The sequence below is a fragment of the Atractosteus spatula genome, chromosome 17 (assembly GCF_055471065.1).
Source record: "Atractosteus spatula isolate fAtrSpa1 chromosome 17, fAtrSpa1.hap1, whole genome shotgun sequence".
In the NCBI taxonomy this organism is placed as follows: domain Eukaryota; kingdom Metazoa; phylum Chordata; class Actinopteri; order Semionotiformes; family Lepisosteidae; genus Atractosteus; species Atractosteus spatula.
Window position 1 is genome coordinate 5,340,177 of NC_142722.1, and position 12,964 is coordinate 5,353,140.

The window sequence follows — 12,964 nt, forward strand, 5'->3', positions numbered from 1 at the left end:
GAAGCTTCTTGGTTTCAGACCTGCTGTGGAGACCGGTTCGGGGGGGGGGTTGCATTGTGGTTGACATCAGCACACAGCTCTGGTCCGAGCACAAAGGCCGAGTCGGGAAATGCTAACCTCAGCGAACGCTGCGTGTGCAGATATCTGGCAGTGACGGAGCGGCCCGGGAAAATGTGTGTTACTGGGTTAGAGAGATAAGAGACTTTTTTGTGTGTGTGTGTGTGCGCCCGAGCCACTGTAGTATATGATTAAAAAAAAACCTTAATCCGCTTCTTTTTTATTTTTGAAAAACAGTTTCTGATGGATTTTAAGTTACAAATGCGCTGAGGCAAATATATCTGGCTCGGTTGCTCTTAGGAATTATATCGATCTCCTGCGATTTTCAGTTGTTACATATTTCCCCCTTGTTCATTTGCGTTTCTCTTCCGTGTCTTTGAAGAGACGCTGTATAGTAGTAGTGCCTGATTCCTGAGAAATAGAGATCAGTTTACAGTAGCTTCATCCAGCCTTACTCACTTCGAGCTGCTATACAACAGCTCATGAGGCTTTAATAAAGGGAACGATCTGGGCATGCTGTATGTGTTATTGCATTGCCTGCTAAAAAAAATGGTCAATTATGCCGCAGACATTTTTAAAAAATCAGGTTCACCCCCTGACGTGATTCTCCTCTGAGAGTTGTGCAAAGCACTTTAAAATTCACGGAAAGCAGAAAAATAAACTAAAAAGAACATGAAAATGAAGAAGACGGGCCTTCAGTTCTGATTGTGTACCTTCTCTGAAGGGACTTGTTTTTAACGGCTTCGTCCATGCAAGGCAGTCACCTCCTGTTAGTGTGAGCGTGTTCCTGCAGAGAGAGAGTGCACCCCAGGACAGCCCTGGTGGAAGTTACAGTACATTTGCATGGCACCCTTGCAGTTCCCCCTGACTTCTGCCTTGGACTTGCTTTACCTCGGTCTCCTCAGGCTTGAATATGCATCGTCCTGGCTGTTCATGAGTTTGCCTGGAGAGCAGGAAAATGTAATATACGATACAACTGGGGTTAAGGGCCTTGCTCGGGGGCCACGAGATTCAAACCAGCAACCTTCCAGCCACAGGCGCAGGGCCTGAACCACAGAGCCACCACAGTGCCCCTGTTGTTCATCTCCAGAGTGTGAAACAGGACAGCTGTTAGCAGACTGGGTTCTTTTGTCCTCGGTCAGTGGTGCACAGTGCTGCCTTTATGTTCAATTGTGATTTACCTCCAGTTGTAAGGGGTATGTGCAGACACTCTGCCAACAGCAGTGCTTGTGCACCGAGATGATCAAACTGCGTCATTTTCCCTTACAGTACATCTCTGAACTGGCTTCATCACTCTGCTCTCCTCCCCACTGAGAGCTGGTGTGTGGGGAGCGTTCTGGCGCACTATGGTTGCCGTCGCATCACCCAGGTGGGGCTGCACACTGGTGCTGGTGGAGGGGATCCCCATTACCTGTAAAGCGCTTTGAGTGGAGTGTCCAGAAAAGCGCTGTATAAGTGTAAGCAATTATTATTCTTATTACAGTACATCCACTGTAGGACTCCTCTCTCCACAGCACCTGAAAACGTGAGAACAGAGGGGATATACAGTACAGTAGTTAAGCTAAATGCATGATCAGTCCATTGAGGGTCAGGTAGTGCTGAGGTAGGAGAGAATTTTCCAGGGCCACTGAAATAATACATCTCTGTGGTCAGCTTGGCTTGTGGAATGCATTTGTGTTCTTACAAAGGACATGCACCCAAAGGGAAATTCATTCCGGTTTGTCAGGTAATCATATTACGTGTTGGTTGGGGGCTCAAATATAATGTATTTTCATGCATTTTTCCCGATTTTGAAATCCGGCTCAGGAGTGTGGGATTTTCAAGAAGAGGAAAATGAGAGAATGGTTTGCTGTTGACCTTTGACCTTTGACTGTCTGCTGGCTGCAAATCGTGGAGCTCAGGGATGGACAAAATGTTTTGAAAAAAGTTAAGGCCTTGATACTCATTTGAACCCAGAGATGGGCTCTTTGGACACACTGGCCTCCATCTTTTATGGGACCGACGGGTTCATACCAAATTTAAATTTCACTTTTGTGCTGCCTAAAAGCCAAAGAGACAGCCCTTAATAATCAAAGTCAGTTTGTGTTTACCTTCATTCTATGAACTCAAGCATTGATAACAGTCACTGCAGGAGCCTCGTTCATTACTGCATTAGAATCCTCACAGCTGACAGATAGTTTGTCTCTTGCCAGCACGCTCTAAGAATAAATCTAGCTTTACAAGAGGAACATAAAGCTGGTGTTTTTACTGTCTGGGGCAGATTAAAATCTTAGCCCCCGTTTTCACCCTCATCTTGCCTGTAGGTGATAGAACCCCCTGGAGATCAAGGCGTAGATATGCATCCTGGGTTTTTATCTGTGCTCCTCGACAGCCTCGTGCTCTGACGGAAGCAGTGTTGTCAGTCCTGCCTGAGAGTTGTGATAAAAAGAGATCAGAACAAATTTGCGGAAATCGTGAGAAGGGAAGCTTAGAGTCGTGGTACCGATTTCAACCTGCGCTTCTCTCAAAAACGGGCTCGCCCGAAATTTCTCCCGCCCTGTCCCGGCTCTCTCTTTTCGGCACGGAGGGTGTCCTGTTGTTCACCGGAGTGAGAGAGTGAGTCTCCGCGGCGGGGCGCTGCCTGCTGCTGTCGTGAAAGTGAAGCAGACAGGCTTGGCTGGTCGCCCTCCTGGCTCCCTCTGGGTCCGGGGAGATGTTTGACATTCCTCTCCACGCCGTGACTGACACCTGGGCGATGGGCCGCGCCGCACGGCCAGTGGACACGCACGAGTCCTTCCCTGAGGGCAGCTGTGCCTCCTGCACACACGGCGGCAGGCTCAGGCCTGTCTCTCCTCCGTGCCAGCTGTCGAATACCGATCCTTCTCTGCAGCGCAGTGCCTGATCTTTCTTTCCGAGAGCTCACACACACACACACACACTGAGCACTTAACAAACCGCAAGCCCGGCTCAGGCTCAGCTCGTCTCTTTGGCATCTTCAGGATCAGAGGGCTGTGGGTTCAGATCCTGGCTGGGACACTGCTGTTGTACCGGTGAGCAAGCAACGTTTCTCAAATAGCGCTAGTTAAAGCCCAGGACATTGCTGTAAATTGGGATTCATTCTCAATTGGTAAAAAAAAAAAAGAGGAGTAAAAGAATTCCCTGCTTCTGCCGCTGAGATGGTGGTCACCCACAGCTCCCCAGTTCCCCCAGGTCAAATATGGATCGGGGTTGGCGACATTTAGAGATGGCAAAGATTACACCTGGTTTTAAGTATGCTGTTAGATTTCCAAAGAAATAAAGGGGAAAACACGATAGAGGGCAGCAGGCTGGGATGAGATCCCTTTATTAGCCCTATACAATTTCTTGCATTAGGAATTCATCTTTTCACAGACCCCAGCTTGCTCTCCATGAGACACACAGACAGGGAGAGAAGCTGGGGGTCAGAGCGCAGGGTCAGCCATTTATACAGCACCCCTGGAGCAGCTGGGGTTAAGGGCCTTGCTCAGGGGCCCAATGGAGTAAGATTCTTCTGCCTGCCATGGAATTTGAACCGGCAACCTCCCAGCCACACCCACAGATCCTTAGGTACAGTGCCACCGCTCCTCCCCAGCGGAGGCAGCTGGTCCGGGGCTCCCTCTGTTCAGAATTGTTCTGTCCATGTGGCTGTCTCCAGGTGTTCCGATGGCGCTCTGCCTGGGTCAATCAGAATCGCCGCACTGCTGTGCACGGCTATCCCACCCAGACGTCTGCCCTTCCTTCTCCCTGTGCTCCTGGGAAAGGCCCCGGCCTGCCGTGACCCTCGCCAGGGATCAGGGAATCTCTGATAAAGGATGAGCGAAGTATTCCAGAGCTTTAGATTTTCAATCATCCCGGCTCCCGGTACTCGGAGGTCCTGTGATTCCTCTTTAACGGGTGAATGGACCCACCATGTGCTGGAGCTGGTCATTGTGTTCTCTGACTGCCAGAGAATTATCCCGAGGGTCCGGTTTTGTGAACTGTGTTGGGGTTTTTCTTATCTAGGATGGCCTAGTGTTGTGTTATTTAATGACTGGACCATTCTTCATAGGAAGAATGATTTTGAATGGGAAGTAAAAAAAAAAACCTCCTAATTTGCTTCTCGGAAAAGGGGGATCTGTATTTTTTTTTTGCCTTTGCACACTGATGGGCCAAATTAATTTGGGGGGTTTCACTGAAACCTCAGAAACGGCCACAGGCTTGGTGTGCATCTCCACACGCAACAGCAAATGAGCATCTGAGAAATTACGGGCAAGAGAATAATTCATAACAGCCCCAGGAAATTGGATGAAGAATAGAAACATGTTTTGGGAAATGAAGGGCTGAAGGACTGCCTGAAAGGTTAAAACCAGATGACAGATGGTGGAAATAATGTGCCTGTTTCGAGGGAGGGCTGGTGAAAGGCAGGGTTCAAACTCTGTGCTGAAGTTCTTCTGGCGCTGTGATTATTTCTTTTCTGGCAGGCCAGGTGGTGAATCTGCCTCACCCACATTAGAAAAGAGTTTGACTCCTCACCAACAAGATTTCTGACCCCCTGCTTCTCACCCCTCGGCTCTGACAGTGTACCTTTTTCAGGAATCTCCTTAACGATCAAGCTGAATTAGACAACGTAACGGATGTGGCAAAAGTGCCTTTTTGCTGCATCTGGTTTTCATTTTTGTCAGACTCACGAAACGCAAACAAAAAATCTGATTCAGAAAGACAAAGACCCCCTGTGCTTTATTCCACCGTCAGACGAGTCAGTCAGGTTACGAACAGTGAAATCGTGAGATTCTGCGCGCTAAAAGTTAACATTGCTGTCGGTTTCCTGTAAGGGAATGTTTTCTATGTAGTCCAGAGGCTCCTGCACTTTCTGCTTCTGTCTAGAAGAGACCGCAGGACACTGGAACCACGCCTGCAGCTGGTGTTCAGGTAACAAAGGCACCAGGTTTCATGGCGCATGGCTTAGCAAGAGAGACCAAACTGTGTTCTGCAAAGACTGTATGTTTGGCTTTATTATTTTGGAAGCGTTAAATGCATTGGAAAATCAGCTGAGATCAATTACCAGCCTCAGAAAGAGAAGAAAAGGGCTGTGTGTATTCATTTCTGGTCCTGCGTGTGTGAGAGAGGAGAGGGAGGGGGAGACTGTGTACACTCTGGTCTTAAAATAAACACCCCTGACTAAATTTAGCATGTGCATCGACCCATAAGAGGGTCTGTTAATGCAGGCCTGATGCAGCACTGAGCAATCTTTAGTGTTATTGCTGTTCTTGCACTCCCACAGTGATTCCTCATTGGACGTCCTTATTTAACAACACAGAATTATGGCTTCGGTTGGGATCAACATTGTGTCAGGCCCCATTTATGTGCCCTAACTCTAATTCTTTGCAGATGCTCGGTTATGAGACTAATCCATGTCTGATGTGCTTGGGTTTGTCCATGCTGAAGGCAATCTGGCCGCTGGCTGGTCTCTGGGACACGGACACCAATGGAATTAGTGGCCTTATTGCATTTCAGATGAAAGAGAGGGTGGGTGAGAGAGACAGCGCTGTGTTCCCAGAAATCAACGTGTGGCTGAGGATAGACATACTGTGCTCTCAGGCTGGGATCTCAGCTTTGAATATAATTCTAAAACCAGGCTATGGCAGCAGTCCCCGTTTCCTGTTCTTGTGTACAATAAGATGTCTTGGGCATTTTAAAGAAGCCCACAGCCAGACCTGTTCCAACACAGAAGGGGTAAACCCTGCTGGATTTTTAGACATCCACATTTGCTGTGATCATTTGCAAATGTATTTGACTACCTCCTGCAAATAATCCCCAGAACATGATCTGAACGATTAACTTCCGAGCACAATTACATTTATTACCGAGTAACTTTAGGAACTATATACTTTAAAGCATGAGAGTATTTTGAGAAAAAAAAGCTTTGTTAATTCATTTAATATCATTTTAAAATGGCAAAATGTTTAATTGTAGGCAAAGTGGAAGACAATACCTTTATGGTGGCTACAGTTGTTTTTTTCTTAAAGGGGAACTGTAGTCCCAGTTTTTCAGACCGGTTATTAAATCTCTGTAACAAAATAAATGCACTGATGGTATAGAAACATTTTACAAATCTCGACTTAAGCTCCAAACCGTGAACTTTGTAAAGCACTGTACGTCACCATGTTGTCTCAAACCCCAGGTCTCTCCAAGGGCGAGAGCACGAGTTCATGTGAATTCCAAAGTGAAGCAGCCCTTCCTGCTCACTAGTCTCTGTAATGATTAATGTCAAGCAACAAGTAAATAAGTCAGGTTGTGCAGCAGACTACACAGCAGAAACTTTCCAGCATGACCTGCATGCAAAGTTAACAAGTAAGTTCCATATATCGGCAACAACCATCTTGAAGTTAAGAACTATATTTCTATCAGATTTAAAGAGATGTATTCACAACCCGGCTTGTTTACAGTATAACAGGGCCACATGACGTTACCAGAAATTGTGCTATCTCGTACTAAATTGCAGAACATGACACTGCACATATGTGGAAATTTCAACTATTTTGTGATGTAAATTGGAGATTTTACAAGTTACTGTGTACATTTAACATATTGGGGTTTGAAATGCTGTCATCAATGCTGATTCTAACCCCGAAATACAAAAAAAGTTTAGCAGTTTCCCTTTAAACAGACAATCAAATACACCATTGGAGTTATATTTCCAAAAACATTTTTATTTTTATTTCTGTCGTGCTCCTCCAGGAAAGCAAGCACTCTGTGTGATGTCCTGTTTTTATTTTGTCTTCACATTTAATGACTGCGTCTTCTCGTTTCCCCCTGTTGCCGCCAAAACTTCCTGATCTGTCTGCACTGGTTTGTTCCATGAGCAGGAAGTCAGTGCGTCATTTCTTACTAAACCAGCACACTAGGACGGGCCCATCTCCTGGTTGGAAGCAGAGGACTAGATATTTTAGTAATGAGGCCTGCTTTAGGTCTCCACAAGTAGCACGCCTTCTTCCTATGGTTAGAGATGAAGCTCTGTTTTGCTTCTTTCCAAAGTCCTTTGCACAGATAAGTAGTTACCTCCTCAACCCTGTCAAGTCTGCACAAAGCAGGAAGAAAATGCAAGTACAGGCAATGACGCTGGACAACACGTGTGCACAATCATCTTAAATGTTTTCACAGTTTCTTATAGAAATGGGAGGAGAATGTAGCTTTTAACTCCAATCAAGGAAACTGGATAGAATCCTACTCCAAGTCTAAAAAGCTTTCTGTATTCTACAATCATGAACAAGATCTGAACAAGAGAGGTCTTTATTGTATTCATAGTTCTTTCCAAAATTCGTTTCTTTTCTATATATATTTTTTCAGCAGTATCTTTACTGTAGAACGCTGTCCATTCTTCCACACTCAGCTCTCACAGCTGTCGCTGCACCTCCCAGACAAGTATCCATGAGTCAGGAGGAATAAATATCAGTGTATCCAGCACAGTAACGGTGTGTGCGTCATGGCATATAAAAAGAGGACACTCCTGCTGCTTCCTTTGCTATAAAATTGTGTTTACTTATTTCTGTTCAGAAGAAACCCATTGAAAAAAAGAGATTGATTTCAGAATCCCTCCTTGTGCACTGCTACCCTCTGTGCAGTTTGCTGTGAAATATTAATAGACATGGTAACCCCATGCAGAGCTCCATAAAGCATGCCTATCAAGTATGAAACATACTGTAACTTCTCCTGTCTTGCCTCATACCTCACTGGTCCCTTATGGTACAGCTGGGTTCTCCAAAAAAAAAAAGTTATCTGATTTTCCTGAATCTGACACAGAACTTTCTGGCCACCCAGACACTCTCTTTCTGCTTAGTCTGGCACCTTTGTCTTCACTTCCTGCATGATGGCCATGGTGAGGTCACCGGCATGACAACATGGTTCATGAGGAGGCCAGCTGGTGTGATATCATGTTGCAGGAGTCTGTGCTGTCCTCTGCAGTGCAGTGATTCAGCCTGCTGGCACCCTTGCGTGTTCTCGTCATCTCAGCCCTGCAAGTCCGCAGGAACAGGACAAACAACAAGTCCGTGTCCAGATGAGCCAGGCTGCTTGCTTCGTGAGCTGAGTCACACTTGAGCTCGCAGGGCCCTGCGAGAATCCGGTGAGCTCGATGTCTTCGGATTTTTCGTCTGTGGGGGAGATCTGTGCCGAGGGTGTTTTGCAGCTGTCGAGGTGTTCCCCCCCACTCCACTCAAACTTCCTTTCCAATGCCCTCGAGGCCTTTGAATTCTGATTTTGAGAAGGCTGCGAGTGGACCAGTTTCAAGCACTCAAAATCTTCAAGGGCGCTGACCACGTCAACCCACCGGATTCCTCCTGTCGGAACAGTGAAACATGAACCACAGGGCATGACTGGAAGACGGACGTGCTTTTAATAAGGAGAACAGGAGGCATTTACTCCCACGAAGGGTCGTGGGAGTCTGGAGCTACCCAGCCATGGTATTGAAGCAGGTACTCTGGCTTCCTTCAAGAAACCGGAGCAGGAGATCCTGATCAATTATCTTTTGACTAGACGGGTCAAATGGCCTCCTCTCACTTGAACCTCTTCTTATGTGGTTATTTGCAGTGTGACATGAGATGCCAAGTTGAAAAACTTAGTTGCACTCAAGGAAGTAACAGGCATGTACATACATGTGCGGTAACAATATTCTTCCAATAGACCTTAGAATGCTTCGAATTCTCTTCCAGCATTAGTTTTCCAGCTGCTGCACTTCCTTAAGGAAAGGTAAGACATGGTTTTTATACTCTGATGGAAGGTAGTTTTTTTTTTGTGTCCTGAAAGGCATTGATCTGAAAATACTTCATCCTAACCTCCATGGTCTCTTGAAGCCCACTGAGAACTTGAATCTTTATTGTTGAAAATAAAAGGTCATTTTGGTTGACAGTGACTTGGAGAACCTCATCTTTCCCGTTCATTGGTGGGCTTTGTCAGGGAAAATCTTCCCTTTTCTTCTACAAACCCACTCCCTGTGTAAGGGAATCCTCACCTGGGTGTCTTCCTCTGAAATAACGAGTTCCTTTGGAACTAAAACCCTTTCCCGCTCGAAACGGCAGTCGGGGAATTGCCGATGAAAGCAGAGGGAACAAAGCGATGGAGAAAGATCTGTCCTGGTCAGAACCGTTTCAATGTAAAACAAAACCACACAAAGGCCCTTTTTCCAGCCCTGGGCTCCCTCTCCCAGTTCTCCCTCCACTCCCTGCCTCTAAGGTTTCCGCCGAAAAGTTTGCTTTGTCTGGAGCTCAACAGACCATCCAGACCCAGAGAGATGCAAGAGGGATCAACTTTCTCTTCCCTCTGGTGTTGCTTTTGCATTCTGTCCCAGGGGAAGTCGGCTGGGTGTCATGTGGGGTTAAATCCCACGGTTCGTATCCAGTGTCTGTCGTGCAGGGTGAGGGTTTGAGCCCGGGCCCGAACCCTGCTGTAGCACAAGCGAATCAATGGAAAGCTGTTGAGACAGAATGCTGAAATGCAGTTGTGGAGCTGTTTGTGGGTGACGTGCCTACAGTAGGGTTGCCCCCACCCATGGACAGATTGAGGAGAGAAGGAAATGTTTCATCAAACTCTCCCTGTCTGACAAGTCTGGGAGTGAGCATTCACAAGTCCTAAGGAAGCAGGAACCCTCAGGATCTGTTCAGCAATCCCAGCAGCACTCCGCCAGGGAGAATACCAGCCACACCTGGCACAGCAATCAGAGGAGGTTCGAACCTGCAACACCTGTACAGGGTTAGGGAGGTACAGGGCTCAACTGGCGTTTCAAGTTGGAGCCACCTGGGAGTCCTGAAATGACTCATCCTGGACCCCAGTGGCTCCTGCTTCAACACCCCTCTGGAGACAGGTGTGACAGGAGGGAGGCCAGGCGCTGACGATCACCAACAGGGGAGCAGGAGGCTGCTCTTGGCCTGCTCTCCCACAGCAGAGGTTACCTCAGTGTCGCGTCCCGGCTGCAATTCGCATGTATTCCAGGAGCTCAGCTGAAATGCACGGGCAGCAAGAACCTCCACCACCCCCATCTTCTCTCCCGGTTACAGCCAGAGATGAAAGGAATCTGCCTTCAGCAAGGCTGTTGATATTTGCAGTTCCATTTTTATTTGCAAACAGCACCTCTCTGAAGCTCCTCCTCTTGCGCTGACTTGAAAACGATGGCAGAACGGGCTTTTTGCCCACCAGCATAATTAGTTAGATGGATGTAGAGAGTTACATAATGTAGTTAGATATTGATCGCACAGCCCTTCTGACGTGTGCATATGAATACTGAGTGTTCTTTATAAATACGTGTAGATAGACATTGTTGACTCTACCTCGCATCAGCTTCTGAATCTGAGTCTTGTTCTTAATTGTATTTCCAGCCTCATATCAAGGCTGACATCTTCGGCTGGCGTGTGTGTGCTCTGGTATCCAGGCACTGAGTCACTCTCTGGGTAAGGTCAGTGCCACTCGGGTGACATCATCCTCTGGAAATAGCTGCGCTGATAATGGAACACTGCTGCATGATCACAAAGACACTCTCTCAGGCCCGGTCCTCTCTCCGCCGATGTGCCAGCACTCGGCTGTCTTCTCCTGGTGAGGGGTGGGCGTACAGGAGCACAGAACAGCAGTGATTGGCGCCGAAGACATATCTTTTGTTTCAGATGGTTATCCTGTGCTGGGAGAAGGCCTGTTTTCTTCTTGCTCCTGCTAAATGGGTGCACACAGTGCCTTGTACTGTACGACACCTGCTCTCCTTCCGAGATCTTCCCCACATCTTGCATTGTCTGCCTGCGCCTCTACTAGTCCATTAGTGCAAGTGCTGTTGCCCTTCTCTGTGCTTTCTCTTTTCGAACCAGCACAGGGGCACTGGCCAAAATATTAGAAACCGTCGCAGGAGAACATGCTGGCCCGCTGGAAACTGAAAACCGCCTCCCGGTGTTTGGAAGTGTTTCCAGCCCACTCCCGAGCCCCTCCTGGGGGAGGGTGTTGATGTGGTTTTGAACTGCTCAGCCCCATGTCGGCTTACTGTTCGTCAGCTTTGGGATCAAGTGCACTTTGTTTGCGTTGCCTGCCACTGGTAGTCCATTCATTAGGCTGCGGCTGCCAACAATGTAACCATGTATCTGTACAGCATATCTGTACACCACGCAGTTGAGTGTTTCTGAAGTTGTCTTAAACTGGAATCTGTGGGGTGATCATGGTTTATAATCCAGTTGTTGATTTAGTGAGGAATTTGTCTGATCCTTTCTGACTTCAGCTCTCCTTCTGTTTTTGAATACAGTCATCCCTCACTGTACAAGTTTTCATTTACAGTATATGAGATCCGGTCATTCCTGTTTTGTCATGAAATGAGCAGGTTTTCACTCTTACGAGCTGAGCTCTTGTAAAGCATGGCTGGGGTTCTTATTTCCTGGAATCTTATCAGACGTTGTAAATTGTTCTCCTCTGCATCCGTGCGAAACGTCCCAGCGCCCCAGTGTGCACTGCGTGCCAGTGTCTCCAAGCAGGAGTGCTATTGTTTTCCTACCCATTGTTTCTGCATCCAATAGCGACTTTTAAGCATGTTACTCAAAGAATTTACCAGGGATGTTAATGTTTTCATACTGAGGCACTGTTCTGTACTGTATAAAGATGAAGTTTGGGTGTTTGAGGGAACATTTTTGAGGTCTGGAACTAGATGGAGGAAGTAAAGGGAATTTAATTTCCATTATATCTGTTTTCACTCGATGAGCAATTTTCGAGAAACGAGTCCCTGGAGGGCTCAAGTGACAAGTGTTTACTGTATTAATTCAGAGGCTTTAGTCCACTAATGGGAATTAGTCAGGCTGATCTACTGTGACCTTACACCCAGGTCGAAAGAGAAGTGGAGCCAGTTCTCGGTACTGGTTGTGCACGCTGGACCGTATACAGAGCCTGTCCGACCAGTCCTGTGCTCTCTGCCCCTCTCCCTTTCCTGGAAAGCCCTGGATAAAAGTAAATAATGTTCCTCAATGCAAGGTTGATTGTCATGTGCAAGCAGCATTCAGATTTCATCTTCTATAAAAGCTTCTCCCTGTAAAGCGATTGGTGTCCTTCAAATGTTAGAGACCTTCGTTGTCTCTTGTACAAACGCACTCATATTCCTACAACCTTGGCGCAACTTTGATTTCAAGCTGATGCTGGCTCTGTGCTCATATTTCAGCTTTTATTTTCGGACTGTACAGTAGCTTGAACTCCTGGCCGTCTTCCTGCAGCTGATACGTGATCTTGTAATAGTAAATCTCAAATGTAGTGTTTTGTCACACACACACACGCAACGGTGCCTGTATTCCTGTATTTGTGGGGGGACAACTTTGACTCTCATGATATTATTTACAATTTTGTGCTGCATCATGATGAAACGCAGCATAAAGTGAAAGTAGATCCAATTTGAGTACTTTAGCACAGTAAATTATCCTCTCATTGACAGTAATACACATCACACCACAATTTTCAGCATTTTCCAACAGATCAGGGATTTCCCATCCCTGGTCCTGGGGAGCACCATTCCAGTTAGTCTTCAAGATCACCTGTTTTTAGAAATTGTCAAAAGCTGTGTGCTGGTGATGAGTAAAGAAAGCAATCTATTCACTTTTTGATTAAGAGAACTCTGGTCCTGATGAGCTGAAGAATACTTAGATTTTACTCCTAAATTATCTCTAGATGATTTAATTGTTCCCAGTGGAATCTTGGTGATCTAATGGTGATCTAATGGTGATCTACAGACTCTGCTGGGGCTCTCCAGGATCAAGGCCTGCAGTTTATTGATAGACACGTGATGTCTCTCGTCTCATGGTCAAGAGTTTTGATTGCTGTAGAGATGCTGGGGTAAGATCTGTACTGTATTCAGGCAAAATTTTAAAACATCCACAAGGCCTTTTTAGAAAAATGTATGGGTATTATGTCAGGGTAAACATCTAGATTC